A 9,389-nucleotide genomic window follows, 5' to 3' on the forward strand; every position below is an offset into this window, starting at 1 on the left:
AACATTAACTGAAGCTCCTGACCCATGTCTGCATGATTTTATGCACTGCACTGCTGCCACACACTTGGCTGATTAGATAATTGTATGAATATGTAGGTGTTCAGGTGTTCCTAATAAAGTGCTCAGTGAGTGTTTTTCAGATTATGACACTCTCTCAATCATTTGATACTTATTTGATTAAATATTTATGAAATATCTCAGATCTATAGAAAATGTCAAATTAATTTACAGTAACTGCCTTCTTAAATATTGCGAGACAATTTTTGTGAATAAAGCACAATCTATAATAAGCCTAATTTACAAAAGGGGGCGTGTTGCACAGAAATGAATACAATGAGTTAATTTAAATACTCAAGACGCAGCGCAATTTCAGCGCTGATTGTGGGTGATTAGTCAATAAGATGCAGTATTTTGCAATGAAATACCACATGCAAAAGTGACCCAACTGTTTAGTGAATTTGCCCCAGAGGGTCCAATTGCTGCTCTCCAAATGCATTACCAGGCCAGAAGCAGCTGTTCAAATAAAGGCTAGTTTCCCACTCAGCTTTGTTCTGAGTGGCACTGTCAAAGAATACCCTGTGCATAGCATCATACAACAGTCACACTTTTCGTCTAGGCAACAACCATGTGTGGTTGGCACCTCTAATGTCCTCAAGATAATGATGACAAAGAGTTGAAAAGGTATTAACAACTGAGGAGGCATTAAAAACATTATTTGTAAAACAGATAAATACATTATTGATCTGTTTGAATTAAGAATGTTTACTCACATTCTAAATTAAAACCATAAAAAATTATAGAACTTAGAGGTAATTTCACTCAAAAAGCCTCATTTCTCATTTACTTTTTATAGAATGGAAAAAGATGCAAAGTAATTGGGGACTGAGGTTAACATTCTGGATAACATCTCCTTTTAGGTTCCACGGAAGGAATCTATATAAGTTTGGGAAACCAGTAAATGATGACAGATTTTCATTTTGGGGTGAACTATCCCTTTAATGATTTTACTTCAGAAAATGTCCTGCATTTATGCTAATCACTGAGCAGTCACATAAGCTTTGCCCCTCTTCGGTAAAAAATTAGGTTCTTTCACTCTGTAGAAACTTCCTTCTATTTGGAACCCTTGGATCCAGGGGGTCTCTGTCATAGACCTCCCACCCCCCCTTAAAACTTTCTCACGGACACACATACACGTATACGTACTCACAGAACGTCTCTCAGCCCCTCCGTTTTCCAGCCTAGACCCCTCCCCCTACAACCACACACTCACACAAACACACAATCTTCTCATCACCACACACCTCACTTTCTCCATTCTCTAAAACGGATACAACCCATCAGTACGAACAATATACTGATCTGAGAACTGTCTGCCCTCCCTGCGGATGAGTCGAGAGAAAGTAGCTGGCAGCTGACAGCAGCACTACATGCGGAGCTGGCTATTTGTTTGCAGAGACTAAAAGGAGGAGAGCTAACAAAAACCAGCTGCTGCTCTCCCTGGCTGGAGAGGACACAACTATTACAGAACAGCGCTCGTCTGGCAGGTAACGGATACCAGCTGACCCACATCTGAGAGACCACAACTGCAGACAAGCCCACCACATGTAGAGTTTCACCAAACTACCGGAGATCAGTGATCGGATGAACGCTACTGTGTATACCTCACTGAGAATGCAAGCAGATCTGGAATAATTGCTGAGCTTAAAAAAAATGTGGACAACTTCCCCTATAAACCATAATGAGCACCCTTAAAGAACACATAATGCATTGGTATAAAGACAGCCCTAGATGTCCCTGAATGTGAGACAACTAACATTTAAAGAGCTGTCTGTGATCACTAGTAATATTCAACATGAACTGAATTTATGACTGCTTGTTTTTACAACAGCAATACAAAAGGCAAACATACTTAATATGATTTATTTAGTCTAATTTAGTTTTTAGTCTCATGACTTAGCAATATGAACAAGAAACAGCAGAATTTGCAAAACAAATCAAACACTATTAAACCATAATATGCAAAGAGGAAAGAGTCAGTGGCATTTAACATGCAATTCTCACACTAACAGGTACATGGAAATGACTTTGAGCATCACAGCTTACCTTAATGAGATCAGTCCTCTAGTCCAAGCTCATAGATGTGCCTTTCTATGAGATGCAATGTGGCACCAAAATGAAAGATTGCAAACATCAGTAACTCGGTTCTTGATGTGTTTCTTAATTTTCTTTAAAGAGATGACAGTTCTGTCATTCCCCTCTGTCTCTCTGCTCTAAGTGAGTGTGTTCCATCCAGGCAGTGTGCCTGCTGATGCTGAGAGAGAGGCAATGAATGAAAGAAAGAGAGGGAGGGAGGGAGAAGTCCCTTTCTTTTAAACAGTAGACACTTTGCGGTCAGACCCCACTCCCACCTACCACTCTTATTTTCACCCCCCTCCCCTTTCTCCCTGACTGGAAGCTAAGGAGTTGAAACGGGATGCCTCAAGGCTCCGTCGCAAACTCACACACAAATATACGCGCGCACACACACACACACACACACACACAACACACACACACACACACACACACACACTGAACAGAGAGGAGGAGAAAGAGACAGAAAGAGAGAGAGAGGCCATTTACTATAAAGTGGAGCAGCCAATGATTGGATGAAAGGGATATATGCAAAGCTGCATTAACATACATTTCAGCTTAGAATGAAGAGCGAGGATAAAGGAGGAAGGACCCTTGTGTGTTTGATGATGGCGGATGACACGGCGGATGATGGGATTATGTACGGTGATCAGCATAATCAACCTTTAATCCCAAATCCAACTTCACTATGGAACAGAGTCATTTAAGTCAAGGTTGGTTCCTCCTTTTTAAACATTAAATGTCGCTCACTGTGCTGCAACCTCCGGCTTTTCACGCTCCCCTTTTGCTTCTGTAAACACACAACCCTTCTGCAGAGTGTTTGGTTATTCACCTTTCCATCTGCACTAGACACACACACCTCCCCCCATTTGCACTGCAGGTATAGCAGAGCTCCTGACTACATCAGCTGCAATTACCGGACTCCGCAGCATCCAGCAATTTGTGTAAACAGGAGCCTTACTTCAAATAAACATAGAACAAAGAGCTAAGACCCGATCATCTTCTCTCCAGATGTTTCTTCATTTCAAACAAGCAGTGATGCTCTTCAAACATATTTCATTAGAGCGCAACCAGTGCATGACATGATGTCAAAAACTGATCTTTAGTCCTCTTGGAGGGCTAGAGATCTTGGGAGATCCAGAGGCACCCGTGGAGATGGGGCACTCGCCTCCCCCAGAGAGGAGTCAAGAAGCGTTTTTCTGATGAGAGAAAATCAACCCCCATAGTCTGTGCTCAATAAGTCATGAATCTATGATGATATGCTCGGTCGACATGGGATTTTAATCTAGGTCTCATTTTCAAATCAGGCCCAGGCACTGATCAAATTCAAATGCTGCCTTTTCTTCTGTCGCAAGGCAAAAATTATATCAATTGCAGGTTTTACTTCTGTGGAAAAGTACAATGTGTGGAACAGATGAACATAGGCAGGGTATATTTCCCAAGGTGAACTCCACAGAGAGATGCTCTTGGTAGTGGTGTGTTTGTGTGTGTATGTATTATTCTGTCTAATACTTATGGATCATTGACAAATAAGGTTGTCCAAGGTGTTTTTAATGAGAAATCTTTTAAAAATCTAGTTTAAAACACTTGTGTCATGTTCTCAAAAATGTAATCTTTGTGTCCAATTTGGTTTCAAACATTTTTGCAAAACCTTTATTATTTTCTACAAAAAAATAAAAAAATAAATAACAAATAAAATAAAATAATTAAAACTTTAAAATTGTCATGTGGTGTGACCATCAAGAAAAAAAATATTATAATGCTTTATTTGCAACTATTATACATGAGATTATAAACAACTTAATCATTAATTTCCTAAAAGTTTTCAAACACATTTTTCAAGGTAAAAATAAATAAATAAATAAATATATATATATATATATATATATATATATATATATATATATATATATATATATATATATATATATATATATATATAATTAATTTTTTTGTCAATAATATCAAGAAGTTTTCTCAGGGTTCCACCACATGTCTTGAACGAAATTTGCCTTTTCATAAAAATGTCAAAATGAATATCAGATGTTTTTTAAAACTTCACACTCAGTCTTGAGGGTCAAAAGGTGTCCGCACTGTTTTATGGTTTTTTATGGTCAACAAAATGGCTACCATGTTGGTTTCACCCAAAGACTTTGATTTGGTGGACAAAAGCGTTTTTAAATATGAATTATATTCTAGAACACAAATGTTTCACTGCTTTTTTTTAAATAACAATAACATATTATTCTGCACTAGTCTTGCCAACATTTATTTTTTCAAGAATTTCAGCTTTTAATGAGACTTTTTTGTACTGTCTCTCGTCACCCAAGAAAATACATCAGTATGACTTTAAACTCAGAAATTTAAATTAAGCTCATCATAGAAGAGGTAAACAGTGGTGTAAGAAAGTCATTCTACACACTTTTATAGGTGAAACGCTGTAAATTAAAAACATGTTGTAACTGTACACTAGCCATAGCAATATCTTATGTTATGTTCTCTTCTTTTGAAAGAAAGACAAAATATTTTCTTGAACTGCCCTGTTGACCATTTATGAAAGTGCGTGAAACTTTTGAAAACTTGCATTACCTTCAGTGGCGTAAGTTTCACAAGGAAGGACAAGTCAACCCATCGCTAAACTCCGACATACCTGTTTGCCAGTGTTTTAAAAAAAAAACTGGTGTCTTTTCGCAGTGGAGAGAGAGAGAACTCGAGCTAAAGTGTCACCCTGGCAGAATATTTCCAAACTGTACAAGTGTCAAGATCTAATTGGGGGATTTCACCTATTGAAATTTGGCAACCACACAAATCTTGAAATCTAATTCTGACTGGCTAATCGCCCTTATTTAAAGTCTGCAAACATAGAAAATGTAATATTTTACTTGCATGATTAGTTCTAAGTTATGCATGACACAGTTGAACTAAAGGAAATGGAAAGGGGGGATGGTGGTTTTACAAGGTGTCTGCTTTTTGGTATTTCTTGCAACAAAGGGGATGGCATCCCCACGCATCGCCCCTCAGCTCGACATATATGCAATGTGTTTACGTACTTATATGCAATATGATCAAAGAACATTTTTCAAATCAGCAGTAAAATCTGACAACACTGGTATTATAAACTGACAGCAGATTGACAGGCGATGTCTGTATCTAAAAGGTGATTGGCTGTTTTACCTGTCAAGTGGAACTTCATTTTCTACATCCATTACCGCTGACCGTTCCAATTTCTCCCATTCATTTTAATAGATGTGGCCCATCTCTGCTAAATAGTCTCTGACGAAATCCTACTTGGAGACCCCAGCTGTTAATATTACAAACTAGCAATATTGAATTCACACACATTCACACGCACACACACACAAACTTGTTTTTATATCATTGTGGGGACTCTACATAGACTTCCATGCATTTTATGGATTTTATACAGATCTAACGATAATTTCTATCACCTAACCCTAACCCTACCCCTAAACCTAACCCTCAAAGAAACCTTTAGGCATTTTTACATTTTCAAAAAAATATCATTTAGTATGTTTAATAAGCCATTTCCTTTATGGGGACCACTGGCTGGGCACACAAGGTAGGTGATCTCATGTTTTACTATCCTTGTGGGGACATTTGGTCCCCACAATGTAGTATAAACATGTACACATACACACACACACACACACACACACACACGCACACACACATGTTGGTGCGGCTATCCTTAGACATAATGATTTTTATACTGTATGAAAGATTCTATCCCCTAACCCTAAACCTAACCTCACAAAATCTTTCTGCATTTTTAAAGTTTCAAAAAAACATTGTTTAGTTTTTTAAGAGATTTGAATTATGGGGACACTAGAAATGTCCTCATAAACCACATTTATAGCATAATACCCTTGTAATTACCAGTTTGTAACCTAAAAAAAATGTCCTCGTAAACCACCCAAACCAGTAACGTATTCTAAATACTTTGGATTACTTCTTCAGCACTGGTAGATTTTTTCACTTGTTTTGACTATAAAATTTCTGCCAGTACAGTAAGACAAAATACACATGTTAAAAATACATTCTCTGAAAAACCTAAATATCTTATGCAGTGTTGTTTCTATAACAAGACAAATCAAATTTATTTTGTTTTAATGATTTTTAGATAGTTTTACAGGAAAGTATTATTAAGAATATGATTTTTGCCCTAATATCAAAGATCTTACTAGAAAAAAATTAATTATGATCCAACGTGAACTTTCTTGTTAAAAAAATATAATCGTGCCTGGTTTAACATATCCATGTAAAATGGCTAGAAATAGAATTTTAGCTTAGCGTAAAGCTGACAATTTACACAAGGTTTATTTCTATTTCTTCTGCTCCAATCTTACTTCAAACTTACTTCTCTGTCTGCTCGTATGAATGTAATACATCATAAGAAAGTGTTTCACCGCTGTTCAAATGCACTTTGGATTGCATCATTTATATGTATATATGTTTTCCATCTGAAAGGACTAAATATTAAATGAAACAAATGACAATAAAATGCAAAGTAATCTCTTCAGTAATCAAAATACTTTTTGAATGTAACTGTATTCTAATTACCAATGATTTCAATTGTAATGGAATACAGTTACTGATATTTTGTATTTTAAATACGTATTCCTGTTACATGTATTCCGTTACTCCCCAGCACTGTATATTAGTGTGTGTGTCTGTGTGTGTGTGTGTGTGTGTAAATACATTTAAGCTAAGCTACCTTTGCCAAGTATTGTAGCTTGTAGTATAGTTAGCTATTTTCTTTAAAGGTTACTTTTCAGCTTAGCTCATTTTCTGTAGAGTGGTTGGTACCTAGCTAGCCCTTTATATAATATATACACTATATAATATACCAAATATAGGCTGCAAACTGGTAATTACAAGAATATTCTGCTATAAATGTGGTTTATGAGGACATTTCTAGTGTCCCCATAATTCAAATCGCTTAAAAAACATACTTAACAATGTTTTATTGAAAATGTAGAAATGCAGAAAGTTTTTTGTGAGGGTTAGGTTTAGGGTTAGGGTTAGGGGATAGAATCTATAGTTCATACAGTATAAAAATCATTATGTCTATGGGAAGTCCTCATAATGATAGCTGCACAAACATGTGTGTGTGTGTATGTGTGTGTGTGTGTGTGTGTGTGTGTGTGTGTGTCTTTCTCAGGGTCCCTGCCTTCTGAGAACACATATCACCCCTCTCCATCTGTTTCTACTCTCACCTTTTTCTCACACTCTCTCCTTCACTGAATCACAACGCTTCACAGGGAATAGCAGTGGGAGCACTCCGGGTTTGTCAGGCGTCCCTGTGCTGTTGACATCCACGGGAAAATGCATCCACCTGCTCTGATTTCCCAGCTGACAACAGTGTGTGCAACGTTCCCTGTCAGCCAATTTCTTTGAGCCACAGAAATAGAGGAGCCATAGAGGAGATGTTTGTACTGTAGATGCACAGCCAGAAGGGAATACAGTCCAGTGACAGCAGTGTCAGTGAAAACTTTGCTTGACAAAAATATAGAAAACACATAATATTTTATTATGCTTAATTTCCAATCAAGCTGTAATTTTAGGGAAATTATGCAAAAATTATGATTTATTAGATATTATGTATTATTATATGATCTAATTATTTAATTTCAGGGTTACACATAACACGCATCCAACACATTGCATCCAAATATATACAGTTAACACTCAGCACCATAAACTATCAAACAGTCATGACATTTGCAATATTCATGAATAAAACTGTTTATTATATAAAATGTTTTGCATTGGGTCCAAGTGTTTTTAACTGCCCCATCCTTCAATAATTGTTGCTTTGCAAAGCTTGAATTGTAGTATGACTGGTTCACAAGCAAGCCAGGCTGACATGAGCCGTAAAAACATATAATCCACACTGAAATTCGATGAAGACACATCCACATGAAGCACACATATAGTCCAAAGCACTGTGTGAACTAGACCAGCGGCGCCTGCAGCTATACGGCCGTACACACTGTGCGTACCATGAGTGCTCCGACTGACCTGAGAAATATTTACTCATTTTAATATTTCTGTTGGCTGTTTAAAAGAACTAGCAATGCCCAATTTGTGAATTAATAATTCTTCTGAGTTGGTTCTTTTCAGTGAATTGGCCAAACGGGCTTGCAAAACGGTCTGAATCGATTTGTGATTCAGTACATTTCATTCAGGGCACTCTCTCACTGAATCATTTGGAGCATTTTCTCACACAGTAAAACAGTATTGGGATATTTACGAATACAGCACTGGATACAGTGTAAATTTACCTACAGTCAGCTGAAACAAAAGGCTGACTTTTTGAGAGGTAACTTTGAGAAACTTCAGCTAGTGCTGTGTCATGTGAACAAGGGGCTGTTCAAACTGAACGTGTTATTGCGTCCACTCGCACTGTTTTTCAATTGTTTTCAATGTAAACATTAAGCTAGATGGCTGTCCTTTGACAACTGCGTCACATTTCACAGTGTTTTTAGCATCTCTCACGGGAGCGCTGTATTTTTAGACACTGTGTCAAGTTAAAAAGAACTTCATCTGATAAAAATGCGTCTCGAGACACCTGCGTTCTGCTCTATTCGTTGTGGTGCGTTTTACTTTTTTAGCGTGAAAACGTTCATGAATGCGAAACAGTTATATGAATGCTACTCATACTCAAGAAAAAAAAAATGTTTATCTCAAAGTCACCAGAATTGAACGCTTTGGTGTTGTTTTTTGCAAACCCGGGGCCTAAACAGGCCTACCGATCTTGTTTCACGCACGTGCTTTCAGTCACAGACACGTGCAAATGGACGAGTTAGGGGCCGTTCACACCGAATGTGTTTTTGCGCATGTCTGTTCTGTTTTCCCATTGTTTAAACACTTGCTGGAAGAATGTCTTTGACATTTGCACCACGTCTCGCATTTTCTTCAGCGTCTCGCGCAGGATCGGCATATTTTAAACACCATGTCAAGTTAAAAAGAACTTCACATTTTCAGAAACGCATGTTGAGACACCTGTGCTCTGTTTCATTCTTTGCATTGCGTCTAGATTGTTTTCAGCGCAGGTGTTACAAAGATTCAACAATCTGAACAAGTTCAGGCTGCATAGAGGGGACTGTTGCATTGTTTCATGTTATTCCAGATTGTTCTGCATCAGATGAAGTTACAGCAAATAAACGGTAAGGCAATGTTTTTTTCCCTTCTGCTCTAGTGTACTAAGGGGCTGTCGTGCCTTGTTAAAACTG

At 37.5% G+C, this 9,389-nt stretch overlaps 1 protein-coding gene across 1 annotated transcript in view; it reads right to left on the reverse strand.

Annotated features, from left to right (window-relative positions):
• The window catches only part of tncb (tenascin Cb), a 56,850-nt gene extending 54,553 nt beyond the window's left edge, over positions 1 to 2,297 (reverse strand). The window contains exon 1 of the mRNA XM_051669425.1: positions 2,104 to 2,297. The gene's annotated coding sequence lies outside the window, so the exon portion shown is untranslated. The remainder of the gene's footprint in view (positions 1 to 2,103) is intronic.
• Between the last annotated feature and the right edge of the window lie 7,092 nt (positions 2,298 to 9,389).

Source organism: Myxocyprinus asiaticus, chromosome 3 (genome assembly GCF_019703515.2).
Source record: "Myxocyprinus asiaticus isolate MX2 ecotype Aquarium Trade chromosome 3, UBuf_Myxa_2, whole genome shotgun sequence".
NCBI classification, from domain to species: domain Eukaryota; kingdom Metazoa; phylum Chordata; class Actinopteri; order Cypriniformes; family Catostomidae; genus Myxocyprinus; species Myxocyprinus asiaticus.